Consider the following 20305-nt stretch of genomic DNA (forward strand, 5'->3'; position numbering starts at 1 on the left):
CAACAAGACCATACCAGATTCTAGCAGTGCTCTGTGGTGGTGCATGTAATATCCTGGACATAATCTGTCTTTTAATTTTCTTTGGATTGTAGTGATATTACAGATACATGTGTTCAGTTATAGATCTTTATTTAATAAGAAGAATGCCTTAGCTGAAGATTTGTACTATGCCAGGAGTGGGCAGCTCACAATAATGTTGCTGGCGGCTTAGCCCAGGTACTGCCTTGTCTCACATTTCAGATTGACAGGAAAACTTACTCCCTTCATTAAGATGTGCCTCATAGTTCATATCTTTATGCTGTGGAGATGAGGATGCTGCTGGAATTCATAATACTAAGAACGTTATTTAATGTCAGATAGAATGCAAATTGCTCGTACAATTGAAATGTCATCTAAAACATGCCACCGTATGCAACACCACTTTATTATAAGTCACTGAGAGCAATATCTTAAATTTGGAATTGCACTAATCCTTCATCTGCTTTGTTTACCTTTCATCTATAATAGAGATGTCGAATTTCCTCCAAACTGGATTTGCATGTTTTAACTGCTTGCTCACACAGCTCAAGATGTGTGGGAGAACTATATAGGGGTACTTCCTTTGATTTTCTTGTCTTTTTGCTGTTTGTTTAATGCAAATTAATAGCAAAAGATAGCTTTCAGATACAAAGCAAAATGCCATGCCAACCCTTTTGGGGAAGTAAGCTAAAGCTTATGGAAGAACATTTGATTATTTAAAAGACGAATTATAATACAAATATGCTGTCAGTTTATTGGTAATTGATTTTCTTGGCAATTTAGTTTCATGCAATATTTTCCTGCATTTAATTGAAACAATAATAATTTTGTAAGATTAGTTTTGTTCACAGTAAAATCACACAGAAACTATATAGCCTTTTGTCATGTTTGCTTGAAGAAAGTGTCCAGAGTAATTGCCTTCCAAAATAAAGCTATTCTGACAAAAAAAAAAAAATACTTTTTGTACATAAGAGTTCTTAAAATTGGTTTCTAAATATTCATCCAAGACAGATAACTTATCTCTTATAGATCAGTTTTCAGTGCTAAAGAAGGCTCAGGACACTTCTTTACTTAGTACGTTGTAAAGTTTCTCATAAAAAAAATATCACATTTTTACAGAGACGTGAGTGATTCAAAGAAAATGGGGAAAAAGAAGAGAGTTCTTGAAACCACACTTCTTGTTTCTATCCTCTCCAACTCAATATCCCCTTCCCGCCACCCCCCTCCACTCTCCACCCCCCCCCCAACACACACAGCTTTTCTCAAAGAATTTCAGCTCTAAAGTAGTGCTTAGTAACCTCTGATGGGCAGCACTGTAGATTCAGGGTTTTTTTTGTTTGATATTATATAACATTTTTGTTGTTCAAAACAAAGTACTGCTCAACAAACACGAGTAGAACTTAAGAACTCTACCAAAAAGCTTATTTCTTCATACCCATTATTGATGTGAAACTACTACAAGAGAGCAAGGAGTCCCAAAGTTAAAACTCTTTGAGTTGGGTATGTATATCTATATCATTTGCGATATAACATCTGAATAGGACTTTTACAACATTTATTTTTATTAATGAAGATATGCTTTGACTCTTTCTAAAGAAGCCATTCATATGAATAATGCCGTGGTGTTATATCATTTACTCTGGTTTTAAAAGGTCTCCGGAATCACTTACTTATTTATTCTTTATTTTTAATTTATTTTTTACAATTTTTGTGTTGGTTTCTGCCATACAACAACACTAATCAGCCATAATTATACATATGTCACCTCCCTCTTGAGCATCTCTACCCTCCCGGCAACCCACTCCTCTAGGTCATTTATAACAAATAATATATATATATATATATATATATATATATACATATATAAATATATATAAAACTTTAGATTTTACTAAAAAATAACTTCAAGCACAGGGCTTGGAATTTTTAAAATCTAGTTAAAATTTTGCAATTTGTCATTATAAGCTATTTTGCATAGAGCTTTTCAATGAGAACATTAACTTGAAGACCCATGATATCTTTTAAAATCATGTGGGAAGAGGATATCTTTTTTTCATAGCTGGGGATTTTATTTGAATATTTCTCTTAAAATACAAGAACCCAAAATATGTTTTATAAATGCATAATATCAAAATATGATTTGTTGCATTCCTTGAGGTAACAAGAGGGATCAAGTCAAAAATCAAGTACTAATGCCTTCTAATTTGATGGTGCTTTTCCCCCATTTCTTTTAATTTTTCATACTATTGTTGGTCTGAATGTTGGCTTTAAAGTCAAGTTACATTTTTCTTCCTCTTTGTCTAATTGTTAGTGAACAGAAATAATCTTGCATTTACCAACATCTTGGTTCCAGAAGTTTCTCTGAGTTTTATGTAAACTAAATACAGAAATCAGTTTAGCCAGCTATGAAGTACAACCATCTCTTGGGTGTAAAATGACATCTGGTTAATGGTGAGTTACACTATATATAGCAGTAGTAAAGAGAAAGTGAAACACAGAAAGGCAAATTAAAGCAGTTTAGAGTCCATGTAAATCAGTCCATGTAAATATGACTGATTCCGACCCAGATCATCAGCAAATAGTTTGTAATGGATACACGTAATTCCAGAGACGAACAAGGTGGGGAAGGATCAGAAATGTAGGAGCAGTTTTTCTGTGATACATCTTTGAACAATATCTCTTTGTAGGTGTGGTATAATAAAATATGATCAGATAAGGAAACATTTCTAACAGCCCTCTCAGAATGATAGATATTACTTAGAATTACCCATCTGACCTATAACTTAGTAGTCTTTTTAGAATTTGAGCAATTACTGTTTCATGACTCTCAAATATTCATTTACAACCTTGATCTTTTTCTTACACAATTGTTGCTTGCTAACTTCCTATCATTAGATACTCTGCCACCATCTAATTCAGCCTTCCCCAAATCAAAATGAAGGTTTTCCTCTGAACACAAGATTGCATTCAAAGCCTCTCAGTATCTATATTACATTCAGCACCTATTATAAGGTCTAGTCAATTTTGTAGATTTCTAGTCAGTTTTTTAACTTATATGTTTATTTATATAATAAAGTACAAGTTTATTTAAGATATTTAACTTACAAGTATATTTAACTTATATGCAGAGTACATCATGGAAAATGCTGGGCTGGATGAATCACAAGCTGGAATCAAGATTGCTGGGAGAAACATCAATAACCTCAGATATGCAAATGACACCACCTTCATGGAAGAAAGTGAAGAGGAAATAAAGAGCCTCTTGATGAAGGTGAAAGAAGAGAGTGTAAAAGCCGGCTTAAAATTCAACATTCAAAAACGAAGATCATGGCATCCAGTCTCATCACTTCATGGCAAATAGATGGGGAAACAATGGAAACAGTGACAGACTTTATTTTCTTGGCCTCCAAAATCACTGCAGATGGTGAGTACAGCCATGAATTCAAAGATGCTTGCTCCTTGGAAGAAAAGTTATGACCAACATAGACAGCATATTATAAAGCAGAGACATTACTTTGCCAACAAAGGTCCATCTAGTCAGTTCAGTGCAGTTCAATTCAGTTGCTCAGTCATATCGGACTCTGTCACCCCATGGACTGCAGCATGCAGGCCTCCCTGTCCATCACCAGCTCCCGGAGTTTACCCAAACTCATGTCCGTAGAGTCAGTGATGTCACCCAACCATCTCATCCTCTGTTGTCCCCTTCTCCTCCTGCCCTCAATCCTTCCCAGCATCAGGGTCTTTTTAAATGAGTCAGCTCTTTGCGTTAGGTGGCCAGAGTATTGGAGCTCAGCTTTAACATCAGTCCTTCCAATGAACAACCAGGACTGATCTCCTTTAGGATGGACTCGTTGGATATCCTTGCAGTCCAGGAGACTCTCAAGAGTCTTCTCCAACACCACAGTTCAAAAGCATCAATTCTTCTGCACTCAGCTTTCTTTATAGTCCAACTCTCACATCCATACCTGACTACTGGAAAAAGCATAGTCTTGACTAGGCAAGCCTTTGTTGGCAAAGTAATGTCTCTGCTTTTTAATATGCTGTCTAGATTGGTTATAACTTTCCTTCCACGGAGTAAGCATCTTTTAATTTCATGGCTGCAGTCACCATCTGCAGTGATTTTGGAGCCCCAAAAAATAAAGTCAGCCACTGTTTCCCCATCTATTTGCCATGAAGTGATGGGACCAGATGCCATGATCTTAGTTTTCTGAATGTTGAGCTTTAAGTCAACTTTTTCACTTTCCTCTTTACTTTCATCAATAGGCTCTTTAGTTTTTCTTTACTTTCTGCCATAAGGGTGGTGTCTTCTGCATATCAGAGGTTATTGATATTTCTCCCAGCAATCTTGATTCCAGCTTGTGTTTCATCCAGCCCAGCATTTTGCATGATGTACTCTGCATGTAAGTTAAATAAGCAGGGTGACAACATACAGCCTTGACATACTCTTTTTCCTATTTGGAACCAGTCTGTTGTTCCATGTCCAGTTCTAACTATTGTTTCCTGACCTGCATACAGGTTTCTCAAGAGGCAGGTCAGGTGGTCTGGTATTCCCATCTCTTTCAGAATTTTCCACAGTTTATTTTGTTCCACACAGTCAAAGGCTTTGGTATAGTCAATAAAGCAGAAATAGGTGTTTTCTGGAACTCTCTTACCTTTTCGATGATCCAGCAGATGTTGGCAATTTTATCTTTGGCACTCTGTCTATCAGATCTAGTCCCTTAAATCTATTTCTCAAGTGCACTGTATAATCGTAAGGGATTTGATTTAGGCCATACTTGAATGGTCTAGTGGTTTTCCCATTCAAAGCTATGGTTTTTCCAGTTGTCATGTATGGATGTGACAGTTGAACCATAAAGAAAGTTGAGTGTCAAAGAATTGATGCTTTTGAATTGTGGTGTTGGAGAGGACTATTGAGAGTCCCTTGGACTGCAAGGAGAACAAACCAGTCAATACTAAAGGAATTCTATCCTTAACATTCATTGAAAGGACAGATGCTGAAGCTGAAACTCCAATATTTGACCACCTTATGTGAAGAGCTGACTCTTCAGAAAAGACCCTGATGCTGGGAAAGATTGAAGGCAGGAGGAGAAAGGGACAACAGAAGGTGAAAGATGATTGGATGGCATCACCGACTCAATGGACATGAGTTTGAGCTAACTCCGGGAGATGATGAAGGACAGGGAAGCCTAGCCTGCTGCAGTCCATGGGGTCACAAAAAGTTGGACATGACTGAGCAACTGAACAACAACAAGAAGTCAGTTTTGTTATCACTGTGAAATAGATTCATTTTGAAAATAGTCCCCAGATGAGTTGAGAAACATCTTTGACCCAAGATACTGAGCCAGATTTATCAACATCAGTAGAATGACACACTCCTCCTCTAATCAAGTAAAACAAGAGAATGTGAAACTTTAAGAAGGATGTTTGATCATATACATAAAACCAGCAGAAAGGTAAAGGATGAATAATAGAACTTTTACCTGAAAAAATCAAGAGCCTCTGTTTATTTTTTTTCTTCTTCAGTGAAGGAAGAGTTGATGATTTTATCTAAATCATTTGCTTATACACAAAGAGAATGTTTAATCTCTTAAGCCTCTTTGGTTTTCTTCCTTACTACCTTGTTCTTTTCTTAGACACAACCAACACCAAGGCTAGCTTAACAGAAGCAGATGGTGATTTAGCCTAAGATGGAGACTCAGAAAAATAGTGCACAGGACATGAGTTAGGACTGAGAAGCTGATGGAACTGTAGGGAGGAGACCAAGAAGAATGACTGCTTCTTAATTTTAAAGGCCTTTTTCGGGTGAACTGGGAATGAAACATGGGAGCATTTGAAGACTGGAAAGCATGCCTAATCTCCTCGTGCTCCATCTCAGACTCTGTATGGCTTGGAGGCCACAATTAAATCCAAACAATTAAGGTTGTTTTATATAGAGAGAGGGGTCCTGATTAACAGTGTTTTGGTTTTAAAATGGACTATACCACTTACCCTTCTGCCATAAAGGGTATGATACTGGACATAAAATATTCTTAAAGATTGAGTTTTGGGGGCCCTTTTCTCTATGGCACTGTCATATCTTAAGCCTTGCCCATTACAGAAAAGTTGACAAGAAAGCTCAAGCAATAGACTTCTGAGAGATATGAAGTAAGAAGGATCCAACCCTTGACAGGACTGGTATTTACCCCTAAGTGTCATCATGAATTCAAATATTGATTACCTCCCTTTTTCCCAACTACAATTATGAATGCTGTATTTTTACAAGGTAGCAGAGCCAAAGTGTTGGAAATCAGTGAAAGAAGATGAAAATAGGCCTGCCCACCTTTTCAGAGGCTGCCACAACTGGAGGGGTCCTTTTATACACATCTTCTACCAGCATATCCTGGAGATATTTGGGATTTCATTCCAGACCACTGTAATAATGCAAATATTACAATAAAGCAAGTCACATGAATTTTTGTTTTTTTTTTAGTGCATATAACAGTCACATTTACACTATACTGGAGCCTATTAAGCATGTAATAGCACTATGTCAATTTACATACCTTGGTTAAAAAATACTTTATTGCTAACCATCTTCTGAACCTTCAGCCAGTCATAACTTTTTGCTGGTGGAGGGTCTTGTTGCAATGTTGATGGTGACTGACTGATCAGGGTCATGGCTTCTGAAGGTTGGAGTGGTTGGTCAGTCAGAACAGACACATTTATCAAGTTGGCTATCTTATATGGCTGTGGTTTGTGACACTCCCAAACAATTACGATAGTAACATCAAGATAACCAATCACAGATCACCATAACAAACATAATGATAATGAAAAAGTCTGAAACACTTCAAGAATAACCCAACTGTGGCACAGAGATATGAAGTGAGCAAAAGGATATTGGAAAAATGGGACTGATAGATTTGCTCAATGCAGGATTTTTCAGGAAACTCCAATTTGTAAAAAACACAGTATATGCAAAGTGCAATAAATCAAAGCACAGTGAAATGAGGTACATCTCTATTTGCTGAGTAGTGAAGTCCTTTCTAGCTTATTATCCCTCCCTTATGCAAGAGGAGGGGGAAGAGTTAGAGAAAATTAGAAAGTTAGTGAAAGTCTTGCTACTAAGAAATTCGTTGTAATCCTACTGCTAGAGAAGTGAGAAGTGAGAAATCCGCAAAACCAGCTCCAGAAAATAACCAGTGAATCTTGAGCACTCACTCCTACATGCCTTGGACTTTGCCAAGGGTTTGCCACGACATGTTTTTTGATCCTCATTACAACCTTGTGAAGTGGATACTGTTATTACCCCATTTTAAGGATGAAGAAATAGATTTTGATAAGCAACTTTCATGAAAGTTCGTCAGCTATTAATAATCATGATAATAATAATGATACAGTGATAAAGCAAATTCTTGTGTAGCATTTATTATGAGCCTGGTACCAAATGCTTAATATGGTACAATGCTTGAACAATCCAATGAGACAGGCACTTAGTTATTCTCATCTTTAGAGATAATTAAATCAAGGCCCAGAAGTACTGTTACTTTCCTAAGTCACACATCCACTAAGTAATAGAACCAGGCTTTAAAACCAAGCATTCATAGTTTTGCCTTTTTACAGTTTTTGTATATGAATTTAGACATTTAATGTATTCCATTGATATAAGCATTTTTTCAACAACAGAGGACTTCAGATAAAGCAATGGAAAATAAGAAAAAAACATTTGAGTAAATAAGTAATCTGAGATGTTCATCTCCCTATAATTTTGAACTTTCAGGTGAACTTGATTTGAATGTGTTTATAGATGAGAAAATTAAGTGAACTGTGGAAAATTACACTGTTGGCATCTTTTTGTGGTTATGCTGCTTGACAAGTAAGTCATCTCAAAGAATTGCAGCCCTGTCAAAGCATATAGGATGGAGTGAATTAGTGTGTATTTACTATTAGTGGGCAATAATGAATATTCTGCTAATCTTTAGAAATTACTTGTATCTTATTCCAACAGCACTCAGCAAAATACCGCAGACTTCCTTCATAATTTGACCTTTACTTTTAATCTGAAATTAATTTTACATATATAATTATTGGTGTACTATTTGGTTTTTTTTTTTGCTGTTAGTAGCTACACAAACAATAGCTTGTGACTAGTAGACACTTTAATCTTAGTATTATTATTGAATAGTAAAAAATACATGTCACAACTTTCATGATGTCATATAAACTCTAAAAAGCTTAGACTACTTATTGAAATATCCTGAATTTCAAATTGTTGCTGACATTAAAAAGGATTGCCTGAAATGATAGTGTCTTGTAGCTGTAAGTAGCAGTCTGAAGTAAATCTAGTAACAATTATGGTTACATCTTGATCGCTTGCCTTTTCCTGTTTATTAACCTTGTAAGGAAACATATTGTTAGAGTCATCTTTAATTCATATGAAAAATTAATCCCCTTTCCCTTCCATTTCAGACCTTAAAACAAGAATGGAGATTGCAATTTCAATGCTTAAACTTTTTTTCCTGGAGGAATTCCCACATGGAAAATTGAAGCAATGCTACTAAAAGTTCACTACCGTGATCACACATTAGCTTTAGTACCTTTTGTCACTGTGCTTTCAGGAAGGAGCTCCAACATTATCCTGGGCAGCTGGAACCAGCTTGGGGTTGAGCTGTTGAGACCAGCCCATTTGAAAAGAAAATAACTAAAGACAAGAATTCACTAGCTAACCTGAATTGCTGATCCCTGGAGGGTACTCTAAGGAAAGTTGGAAAAGATTATGCAAAATAGCTCTCATATGTTAAGCAGGAAAAATTACTTATTGCTTCTAAATGGGAAGATTGTAAACAAGGTCTCCCATTTTTGTAAAAAAAAGGCAAGATCAGCTGCATAAAGATACTGCCCTCAAACGTAGTTTTCATGAAGTGCCATTGTGTTTAGATTTATCCACATCGCTAAGAGAGAAGGAGAGAAAAGGAAGAGGTTTGTCGCTTATTTCTGAGATCCTTTCTCTGTTGGAAAGAGCTGGAAGTCTAAACAGGAAGCCTAAACCCACACCTCTGCTTTTACATCTTAAACCTAAAACAAAACAGTGGCAGTCCTACAATCAAAGAAATAGTAAAATATTTTGTAAAGGTTTGATGCTGCAGGTGTGACCAAATCAGTGTTTACTTATTTTGTCTTTCCTTAATGTAAGAACATCCGTTATACGTGTAAATTTAATCTGTGTTATTCATACTTGACTTTTTAAATGTGGGAGTAAATTAATAATGTTTACAGTTGTGTCAATGCTATTATTAATTGTAACTATTTTACAATTTCATGCTTTGGATCTATAAATGTTACTGGTAAAAGTAAGAAAAGTTAAGATGTATGTGATGTCTATCTGGTAATTGTGTATATTTTTATTACATTTTTATAAACTTGCTAAATAAGCATGATGACTTGAGTTTCTGTTTTATTCTTTTAAATTTTACTTAGCCCAAGTGCACGTATTTCTTGTCATGCCCTTTCACGCAGTCCCTTAGAGGTCTCCTCTTTGTAATAAACTCAAGGAACTATGGTTTCCAGACTTGTTACTGTGTAGAAAATTATTAATAGTTTCCATCCCTTTGGACCCTATGTCTCAAGATTTTATTTGTTTTATTTACCCAACATGTCTTTGCTTAATAATTTATTTCTTCTCATTCTATTTGCAGGTAGACAGCAGTCGACAACAGTAGCATTGCTCTGCCAAATTTGAGGAGAGGCCCCAGGTCTGGGATTTGGACTGAGTGGATGTGGGCAGATGTGGTACAGGTGCTTGGAGGCTGCAGAGGCTGCAGTCCTGGGGCTCCCTGAGCAGAGCTGAGTGATGTGGATTAAAGGACTTGGACAGAATTGGTGAATGAGCTGATGGCTGGAAATGTGTGATTGCCAGAATGCTGTGCTAAGCCAGAAGGGGGTCAGGAGCTGGATCACCTAATGTCCACAGAGGATCCAATTGTGAGCGAGAGGCAAACAGCCCAAGAATAAGTAAATGGAGAAAAATGAAGGGCAATCACATACAAACTATATATTCCATATAACCCAAGCACGGTTCCATTCAACAAGAGATCTACAGCTGCCCTCTCTCCGTGCCTTATACCTGGAGTGGGATTTAAGGAATCCTATATACTCCTGAAATAATTGCAGCTAGGTGTTTTATCTCTGGTAAATGAACATTAGCGTTTTTAAATAGTAAAATTATTGAACATTTCTAAGGAATCACTGTGTTAGCTCTCCCTGTAGGAAGACCATACTTCTTAGCCCCTATTTCCCTTGGTTAAAGAACATTTAAATGGAAATTGCAACATATTTCTAAACAAAGGTTTTAAGATTTCTTGTGTGATTCCTCCATGCTCTCTTTCCCCTTCCTTCAGGTAGAGAACAAAGAAATGTGGAAGATATATCATTCTTGACCCCAAAAGGACATGTAACTTGAGTGAAAAATAAACTTTATTTGGCAAGTCACTGAGACTTTTTAGATTTTTTTTGTTATCACAACATTATTTAACCTCAGTTGACTGAGACAGACTATCATTGACATGATTGCCTATACTGGCGTTCAGACAATACTTGTATGATCTTTGATATTTTGTATAGCACTGTTTTAAAATCTTATTTACCTTAAAATTGTGTGTCTCTTGAAAATAATCTCAATGTCTTTTGTTTGATCCACCATATAAACCTTATACCTATAAAACAAAATATTTAAAAATACGACATGATGAATCAATGAATAAATAGTTAACATATGTTCATTGCAGTAACTATGAGGGATACAAACATGTCAAAGAAAGTGAAATTAAGATAAATATTTCCATTTGGAGAAGTCTATTTTAGTTATAAGTTGATTCATTTTTCCTGGTAGTAAATCAAATGATTCTTCTCTTTTATAATGTGGCATCAGTACAGTACAGTACTGTACATAATGTACAGTATATAGTAGAAAATACTCCATGACTACATTGCCAAAATCATATTGTAAAAATAAAGTGCCACACATTTAACTGGGGCTACTGAAGACTATATCACATTAAGTACTATACAGCAGTTACAGCACACATTTTCATGAAAGAAAGAAAAAGCGAGAAAAAGAGGAAGAGTTCCACATCTTCTTTGGAAGAATTTTTTCCCTGACAACCTCAGGATATTTACCACAATTCTGAATCAGACTCTCATTTTTGATGTTAGAAAATTAAGTTTTATTATGTATTGACTGATAGATTGAAAGGGGTTATAATCATAGCCAATTAAAATATGATTGAGAATGTTAACTCATTATTTACAGAAGAAGAAGATAGTGCTTTGCAGAGTGTTGTACCCCTATTCAGACAAACTAGAAACTTGAAAGTACCTGGATTTTGAACTAGTTGTTTGAAGTTTGCTTGGTGAGATGTACAAAATCATATGGCCAATGTATCCAGGAATCAGTTGGAAGTGATGAAACCTTTTTGCCTTTGTCAGAAAATACTTCTCTAGTGCTAGAATGTGTTTCCAGAGCTCAACACCAGTCTTCTCTTTCCCACCAAAATTGATATCCAAGATTCATGTTTAAAGCAGACCACCCTCTCCTGCTTATATGTACAGATGTGCTTATTTCTTTAGATATACTCATATTTCTAAGTTTGAAATATGCTTTTAACAGTCAGATGGTAGGACTGCTTAACCATGTGTTTTGATTTAATGAAAGCAAGTCTTGGACTTTTTTTATTCTTTTTTATGTTTTCTGGTCTATAGGAAGTACTTCTCCCCCCCCCCCCGTTGCTAATATGTGCTGCTTTTGAATACATATTCTTCAGTTATGAGAAAAGAAATGCTTGGTTTAATAGCCAGAAGACCTAGGTTCTAACTCAGATTTTGGATTTTATTACCTGTATAACCTTGGTCAGATCACTTATTTTTTTCTCATCTGTGAAATGGAAGTTATAATATCTTCTTCACAGAAATGTGATGATGAATAAATAATATATAGATAGTAGGTAGTCTAAATACAGACTTGGTGAAGCTATCAAGGAGCACACCAGAGCATCATGTGTTCTCACACTTCTCCTGTTAGAAACCAAAGCTATGGCTGAACCAGGAATCCAGAGTCCCACCAGCTCCTGTAAAGGTCTCTCACCTCCTCTCACCACTACTGAATTATAGTCTCCCACCACAGTTTGCTGAAATGACCCTTAGGAGTCTTGGTCTTGGATTTTACCTGTTTACCTCAGTCAACATATGATGCCCTAAACTCTTGTTATTTCTCATCAGATTCCTATCCACTTATGATTCTGTATGTGTGTGTGTATGTGAGTGTATGTGTGTCCAACACTTTGCAAACCCATGGACTGTATGTAGCCCACCAGGCTCCTCTGTCTGTGGGATTCTCCAGGCAAAAAAACTGGAGTGGGTTACCATTCCCTTCTGCAGGGGATCTTCCTGACCCAGTGATTGAACTCACCTTTACCACTGGTGCTACTTGGGAGGCCCCATGATTCTATATACTATTCTCAAATTTGCTCTAGTCAAACACTTTCCTGGTCAGTCATTAGCAAAATCTTCTATATCAGAAGTTGGCAGATTTGTGTGTGTGTGTGTATGTGTGTGTGTGTAGAAGTGATCTTTCTCCAGTGGAGGAAGGGGAAGGCTAGGGAAGGTAGGAAGAAGAAGTTGTTCTATGTGACTGGAAAAAATACTATATGGCTGTGTTATGTTGTGTTAGAAGTGCCATAGGTTTTATAGATACCAAATTGCAGTGTGTTTGTCTGCAAATTGGCCTTTGGAGATTCTTCATAAATCTTGTGCCTGGTGGGCTACAGTCCATGGGGTTGCTAAGAGTCAGACACGACTGAGCGACTTCACTTTCACTTTTCACTTTCATGCATTGGAGAAGGAAATGGCAACCCACTCCAGTGTTCTTGCCTGGAGAATCCCAGGGACGGGGGTGCCTGGTGGGCTGCCGTCTATGGGGTCGCACAGAGTTGGACACGACTGAAGCGACTTAGCAGCAGCAGCATAAATCTTGGGTAGAGTTTGGGTGAAAGTTGTAGGGAACAGCTTTGTATCTCAAGATCAGGACATGTGTCTTCACCCTGTTTGTGCCCTGAGCACCTGCAGCTGATCCTCTGGACTAGGGGTGGGAGATGTTTGGTTTTTGTGAAAGGGTTGGATAGTAAATATCAATACTTGAGGCCTTTTGGACCAAGAGACAAAATCAAGAATATCATGCATGTACTTATATAACCATTTAAAGTCTAAGTCTAACTCTTTAAAAATATAAAACCTATTCTCAGCTCCCAGGCATAAAAAGCACAGGAGGCTGGCTGAATTTGCCAATCTCTGTTCTGTGTCTTTGGCTTCCTCAAGAAATCTCTGCAGCCTCTTGGTCTGAGTGGAAGCTGTCTCTCATGCAAGCATACATTTTTCTGCTATGTTCTCCAGACATGACAGTTTCTTCTCCTTGAACTTAATACTATTGTTCCTGGAGGTGGGAGTCTTTCTTGTTCTGATTACTGCCTCCAAACATTGTAACACCACTCTCCCCTTTGAAACATTTCTTCTCAGGAACTTTGAAGATTATACTACTTTCTACTCCTATTTGCCATAATCATGCATAGATCCTTGAGACAGTGTTTCCTTGTCCTATCAATTTGCAATCCTTAAGTCAATGGTATCAACTAATTCACCATCTCTCCCTTCAATACAACTTCTATCATAAATCTTGGTAATTTCAATGCAGATAAATCCTTCCAGTAGTCTAACTGCCCAGGTCTTTGACCTTCCCATATCTCAAGAGTTTGCATTCCACCCTACCTTATTCACTCCAGCCATATCTTAGACGTTAACACTTCAATTTTAATTTCAGTTTCAAGCACTCCAATCTCAAGTCGCTGCCTGATTTATCATTCCATCCCCTCCCCTTATCCAGTCCCATTCTCTCTCTTTATGTAATATTCTTACTCCAAAATTCCTTTCTTTCTGACTCATCACTTTTTCACTGTGCACCACACCACACATCTCCTCACTGGCCTCCTTACCCAGCTTAGAAGCTGTGGTCTGTCATGACTTCCTTGCCTACTACCATTGATTCATCTCCCAAACTTATCTTGGCCTCACAAAACCTAAAGCCTATAAAATCAACTCTTCACCCATGGTACAGTTGCCCACGCACCTGACTTAGATCTGAAGAAAGCTCACGGTCAGTTGCCCACATCTCTATCTTTGTTCATAACTATTAATCTCGAGTGTGCTCTTCGTTCAGTTCAGTTCAGTTCAGTCCAGTCGCTCAGTTGTGTCCAACTCTTTGTGACCCTATGGACTGCAGCACGCCAGGCTTCCCTGCCCATCACCAACACCCAGAGCATACTCAAACTCATGTCCATCGAGTCAGTGATGTCATCCAATCATCTCATCCTATGTTGTCCCCTTCTTCTCCTGCCTTCAATCTTTCCCAGCATCAGAGTATTTTCCAGTGAATGAGTTCTTTGCATCAGGTGGCCAATGTATTGGAGTTTCAGCTTCAGCATCAGTCCTTCCAATGAATTTTCAGGACTGATCTCCTTTAGGATGGACTGGTTGGATCTCTTTGCAGTCCAAGTGACTCTCAAGGGTCTTCTCCAATGCCACAGTTCAAAAGCATCAATACTTCGGTGCTCAGTTTTCTTTATATTCCAACTCTCACATCCATACATGACTACTGGTAAAACCACAGCTTTGACTAGATGGACCTTTATTAGCAAAGTAATGTCTCTGCTGTTTAATATGCTGTCTAGGTTGGTCATAGCTTTTCTTCCAAGAAGCAAGCATCTTTTAATTTCATGGCTGCAGTCACCATCTACAATGATTTTGGAGCCAAAAAAAATAAATAAATCTGTCACTGTTACCATTGTTTCCTCATCTATTTGCCATGAAGTGATGGGCCCAGATGCCATGATTTTACTTTTCTGAATGTTGACTTTTAAGCCAACTTTTTCACTCTCTTTCATTTTCATCAAGAGGCTCTTTAGTTTTTCTTCACTTTCTGCCGTAAGGGTGGTGTCATCTGCATATCTGAGGTTATTGATATTTCTCCCAGCAATCTTGATTCCAGCTTGTGCTTCATCCAGCCCAGCATTTCGCATGATGTACTCTGCATATAAGTTAAATAAGAAGGATGACAATAAAGTAGGGAAAACCACTAGACCATTCAGGTATGACCTAAATCAAATCCTTTACAATTTTACAATGGAAGTAACAAACAGATTCAAGGGATTAGATCTGATTGACAGAGTGCCTGAAGAACTATGGACAGAGGTTTGTGACATTGTATAGGAGGCAGTGATCAAGACCATTCCCAAGAAAAAGAAATGCAAAAAGGCAAAATGGTTGTCTGAGGAGGCCTTACAAATAGCTGGGAAAAGAAGAGAAGCTAAAGGCAAAGGAGAAAAGGAAAGATATATCTATTTGAATGAAGAGTTCCAAAGAATAGTAAGGAAAGATAAGAAAGCCTTCCTCAGTGATCAATGCAAAGAAATAGAAAGAAACAATAGAATGGGAAGGACTAGAGATCTCTGCAAGAAAATTAGAGATACCAAGGGAACATTTCATGCAAAGATGGGCACAATAAAAGACAGAAATGGTATGGACCTAACAGAAGCAGAAGATACTAAGAAGAGGTGGCAGGAATACACAGAAGAACTATACAAAACAGATCTTAATGACCCAGATAATCACGATGGTGTGATCACTCCCCTAGAGCCAGACATCCTGGAGTGTGAAGTCAAGTGGGCCTTAGGAAGCATCACTATGAACAAAGGTAGTGGAGACGATGGGATTCCAGTTGAGCTACTTCAAATCCAGAAAGATGATGCTGTGAAAGTGCTGCATTCAATATGCCAGCAAATTTGGAAAACTCAGCAGTGGCCACAGGACTGGAAAAGGTCAGTTTTCATTCCAATCCCAAAGAAAGGCAATGCCAAAGTGCTCTTTGTGCTCCTTACAAGTCTTGTTGCCTTCCTTAGGTGTTTCCCTCCTCACCTACAGGATGATTCATCATCTTTTTATCTCCTCTCTAACCTCTCTCACTTGTTCTTTTGCTCTCCTTTTCTTCTTATTTTACTGAAAAAAAAAAAAAAGAATGAAAACAAGCAACAGCAACTTTCATGTGCTTTTGCACAAGCCTACCTTCATACATCTGCCCCTATGCATTCTGCCATCCACTGTATTTTCTTTGCTCCATGGAAGGCTAGTAGCTCCTTTGTTCATTTTCCCCCCTTCCTGTTTTAAGGACTTTGTTTCTATGGCTGCTGTCCTCATCCTGAATGAAATGATCCCTCTCTACAGGAACATTCCCAATATGATGTAAATATGCTACAACAGCACATATCATAAAAGATCTTGCCTTGATCCCAATATTCTTCCAAACACCTCAGCAGTTCTGTGCTAACTTTTCTAGAAAATCTCCTGAAAGATTATGTATAATCTCTCTCTACTCCCTTTCCCATTCTTTCTTAAATACACTTTATTCTGGTTTCACCCCTATCACCTCAGGAACAGCTTTTGTCATATCACCAAAGAGCTCCAGGTTGCAAAATTCGATGATCACTTTTAAGTCCTTATTGCACTTACCTCGAAGCAGGTTTTGACACAGCTGATGACTCCCTCCTTCTTGAAACACACTTGACTTCCGGCATGCCACTCTCTTTTGGTAATCCTTCTGCCTCACTAGATGCTCCTTTTTGGCTTGTTACTCTTCATCTTCTTCACATCTCAACACTGGAGTGCTTCAGGGCTTGCTCTATGGACCTTTCCTATTATCTCTATATACTCAGTCTTTGGTGAACTCATTCAGCACCTTAGCTTTAAATGTCATTTGTTCACAATTGCAAGAATCTTCTTCCTGGAATTTCAGACTCCAGTATCTCACTACTTATTCAATATATCCAACTGGATGTCTAATATGAATCTCACATCTAACAGGTCCAGTCCAAATTATATTTCTCCCAAAATTTCACTGACAAGAGCTGTTCCTTTTGCAGCACATTTTATCTCAGTAAATCAGAATTTCATCCATCTAGTTGCCTGGATAAAAAATTTTGAGCCTTTTTGACATCTTTAGTTTTTTTCACATCCCACATCTACCAGTTCTATAGATTCTACCTTTAAGCTTTGTTTAGAATCTGACCACTTTTCACTTGCTCCATTTCTGAGGTATCATCATTTCTCACCTGGATGCTTTTAGTTGCCTAAGTGATTTCCTTCTTTCTATTTTCATTCTCTATAGACTATTTAATAAATAGTCTATATTCAGGAGTTAAGAAACACCCTATTAAATGCAAGCAAGTCATTGGTGATGTCCCCATTGCCTCCCAAACCCAGTTGTTTTAACAATTCTATATTTATTTGAGAATTTCTGCTTTTTCATTTCAATTAATGTTGTGCTAGAAATCCTGAATTGACCCTTTGCATTTTTTTTTCATACCTTTGCATTCTTCTCTGTAAACTTGGGTATATCTTTGATTTCATTTTCTTGTCTTTCAATTGAAAATGTTAATTTTAGATACCATATTTTACCTGCCCCAACAAACTTCCTCTATAATTGTATAGTGTATTTTGTATAGCATCCTATTTTTGTGTGTGTGTGAGTATAATGTTTTCTTGAACATTCATGAGTGTGTTAATTAGAATTCTTTAAAAGTTATCTCATATTCTTGAGTTACATGTTCATTTCAAGATTTTTTTCTGTTAATTTGCTTAGATCTTTCTCTTTTATTTTTTTTCTTATTTGTCTGAAAGCCCTTGGTTGTCTCTTTGTATTAAAAAATGAAGTATTGGCCAGTTAGCATGCATTTCTTCTGCTAACAGGTAAACAACTCAGTGTGTGGCCATAGATTATTGACTGGAAGGCTTAGCTTTAAGATCAGTGAACAGAGAGCAGCTATCAGGTCTCAGGTCTCTCAAAAAACAAAACAAAGAAGACTTTATTCTTGGCAGTAACTTTGACACTTGAAAACTTGACTTAACCCAAGAGGTCCGTTCAGACGTGTCAGAGAGGAATCCCCAGGGAATTTAATTTAGAGAAGATAGACTCGGAACTTTCAAATTCTGCCAGTTGGAGGTACAGATGGGTTAACTGTTCCATATACAAACCTTCATTTCACTTCCCTGTTTTTATCCTCCTCATTGCTCCTTACATAACTTCCAAGCTTCCCAATGGCAGATAGCTTCCTTCTCCCTTTCATTACAATCCTTCATAGCAGGTCTTGGGCTCAAATCTTCCTAAAATCGTTTCAGTCATCCATTAGCTTTTATAACCCTTTGACTTTCAAAAATGAAGGAGTATTTCTTCTCCATTGGCAATTCACTTTCCCCACTTTCAAATGATGAGATTTTTATATTTTTTTTTACTATTCTAAATGTAAAATGACTGGCTAGATTTGTGACATGGGAAGGATAACTCTATCTATTCATATGTTGCAAAGCTTGTCACTATTATAACTACTGAGATCATCATATTTTTCTTTGTAGTTTCCCATTTTGGTGAGCATGACAGTTCCCTTTTATCTCTACCAATTACAAGAACAATGTCCTTTGTGTCTAATGGAATGAAGAAAATAGTATAGTATTTCTGCTGCTGCTAAGTTGCTTCAGTCGTGTCCGACTCTGTGTGACCCCATAGATGGCAGCCCATCAGGCTCCGCCGTCCCTGGGATTCTTCAGGCAAGAACACTGGAGTGGGTTGCCATTTCCTTCTCCAATGCATGAAAGTGAAAAGTGAAAGTGAAGTCGCTCAGTCGTGTCCGACTCCTAGCGACCCCATGGACTGCAGCCCACCAGGCTCCTCCATCCATGGGATTCTCCAGGCAAGAGTACTGGAGTGAGATGCCATTGCCTTCTCCGAATATAGTATTAACTATAGTCAATATTGAGCTTCCTAGGTGGCATTAGTGGTAAAGAACCCATCTGCCAATTCAGGAGAGGTAAGAGACATGTGTTCAATCCCTGGGTCAGAAAAATCCCTTGGAGGAGGGCATGGCAAACCACTCCAGTATTCTTGCCTGGAGAATCCCATGGACAGAGGAGTCTGGCAGGCTATAGTCTATAGGGTTGCAAAGCGTCCGACACAACTGAAGTGACTTAGCACACATGTGTAGTCAATATTAAAATCCATATGAAGGTGAAATTGGGTGGGCAGGATTTCAGTTCATCAGTGTTTGGTAAAATATATTCATTCTCTATGGAACATAGTGTAATGTGTTAAGTAAATAAAAAGTCTTGTTTTCCTTTAGTGGCATCATGATGATTACTTAGTATGGGGCATTTTCATTACTAACACATGTTTGTTGCTTTTTGATTTGTTAAGTATATATGATTCAGCATCATTTTCTCTAATACAAGATGACGAGGAAACCCTCAAACCACAATGGTTTCTGTTGGGATATCCTCTCAAAGTATTTGCATTTGTCTACCAAGTGTGAGAGAAAAAAAGAGAAGAGAGAGAAAACAAGCAGGAGAGATTTTCCTCATAATAAAGTGTAAATAACTCATAATTATTCTCAAAAATAACTGAAGAAATTCAGTTTTCCATTGAAAAGTTTTTGCAAAGTTAAAGGAAAATTTCCTCATTTATCTACTTTTCCCATTTTCTAGCTTTAAAACTAACAGCATATTTTAATAGTTCCTTTGGATAAATTACATTTAGTTTTTTCACTACCAATTTGAATTTACAGCATATGTTTACTCTAATTACAGTTTACTTCTCTCAACATCAATAATAAGCATATTCTCAATGTCCAGAAAGGTAGATAAACCCAAATGAATCTGATTATTTGGAATATAGGTTATCATTCTCTCACATTCTCCTAATATTACCTAGGTGACTGAAACATTTAAATTACTGTAACTTGTAGTTACCTTAATGTTAGATAGCATCACTGGCTCAATGGGCATGAATTTGGGCAAACTCTGAGAGATAGTGAATGACTGGGAAGCCTGGTGTGCTTTAGTTTGTAAGGTCACAGAGTTGGACACCACTTAGGGACTGGACAACAACAGCAAATGTTCATCTCACTCCATCTAAGTTACTGCTCAGACTCTTCTCAGACCCTGAGCATTCCTTGCCAGATGTTTAGTTGTCTGGGTTCCATGGAGTTCTCCCTGAGCTACTTTCTATCTCACTAGGCCAGGAGATGGCCAGACATGTGTGGGATGCTTGAGAGCTGTAATGCTTTTGTCCTTCTGCTCTCCCAAATGTCATTGGTTAAGTTGAAATGATGTTAAAATTCTAGTTTGTGTCTTCAATATCTTGGCCTTGTGTAAGTCTATTTTA

The 20305-nt window shown here is 37.5% G+C and overlaps 1 long non-coding RNA gene across 2 annotated transcripts; it reads left to right on the forward strand.

Moving 5' to 3' along the window:
- Positions 1-10: 10 nt before the first annotated feature.
- Positions 11-10485, forward strand: LOC145521324 (uncharacterized). Of its 2 annotated transcripts, XR_014065321.1 has the most exons (4): positions 11-216; positions 3147-3442; positions 9693-9749; positions 10395-10485. It is a non-coding gene; the product is annotated as an uncharacterized LOC145521324 (long non-coding RNA). The 2 variants fall into 2 exon arrangements; XR_014065322.1 differs by lacking the exon at positions 3147-3442.
- Positions 10486-20305: the final 9820 nt, after the last annotated feature.

The sequence above is a fragment of the Giraffa tippelskirchi genome, chromosome 1 (assembly GCF_054371585.1).
Source record: "Giraffa tippelskirchi isolate mGirTip1 chromosome 1, T2T-mGirTip1v1.2.pri, whole genome shotgun sequence".
Lineage (NCBI taxonomy): Eukaryota > Metazoa > Chordata > Mammalia > Artiodactyla > Giraffidae > Giraffa > Giraffa tippelskirchi.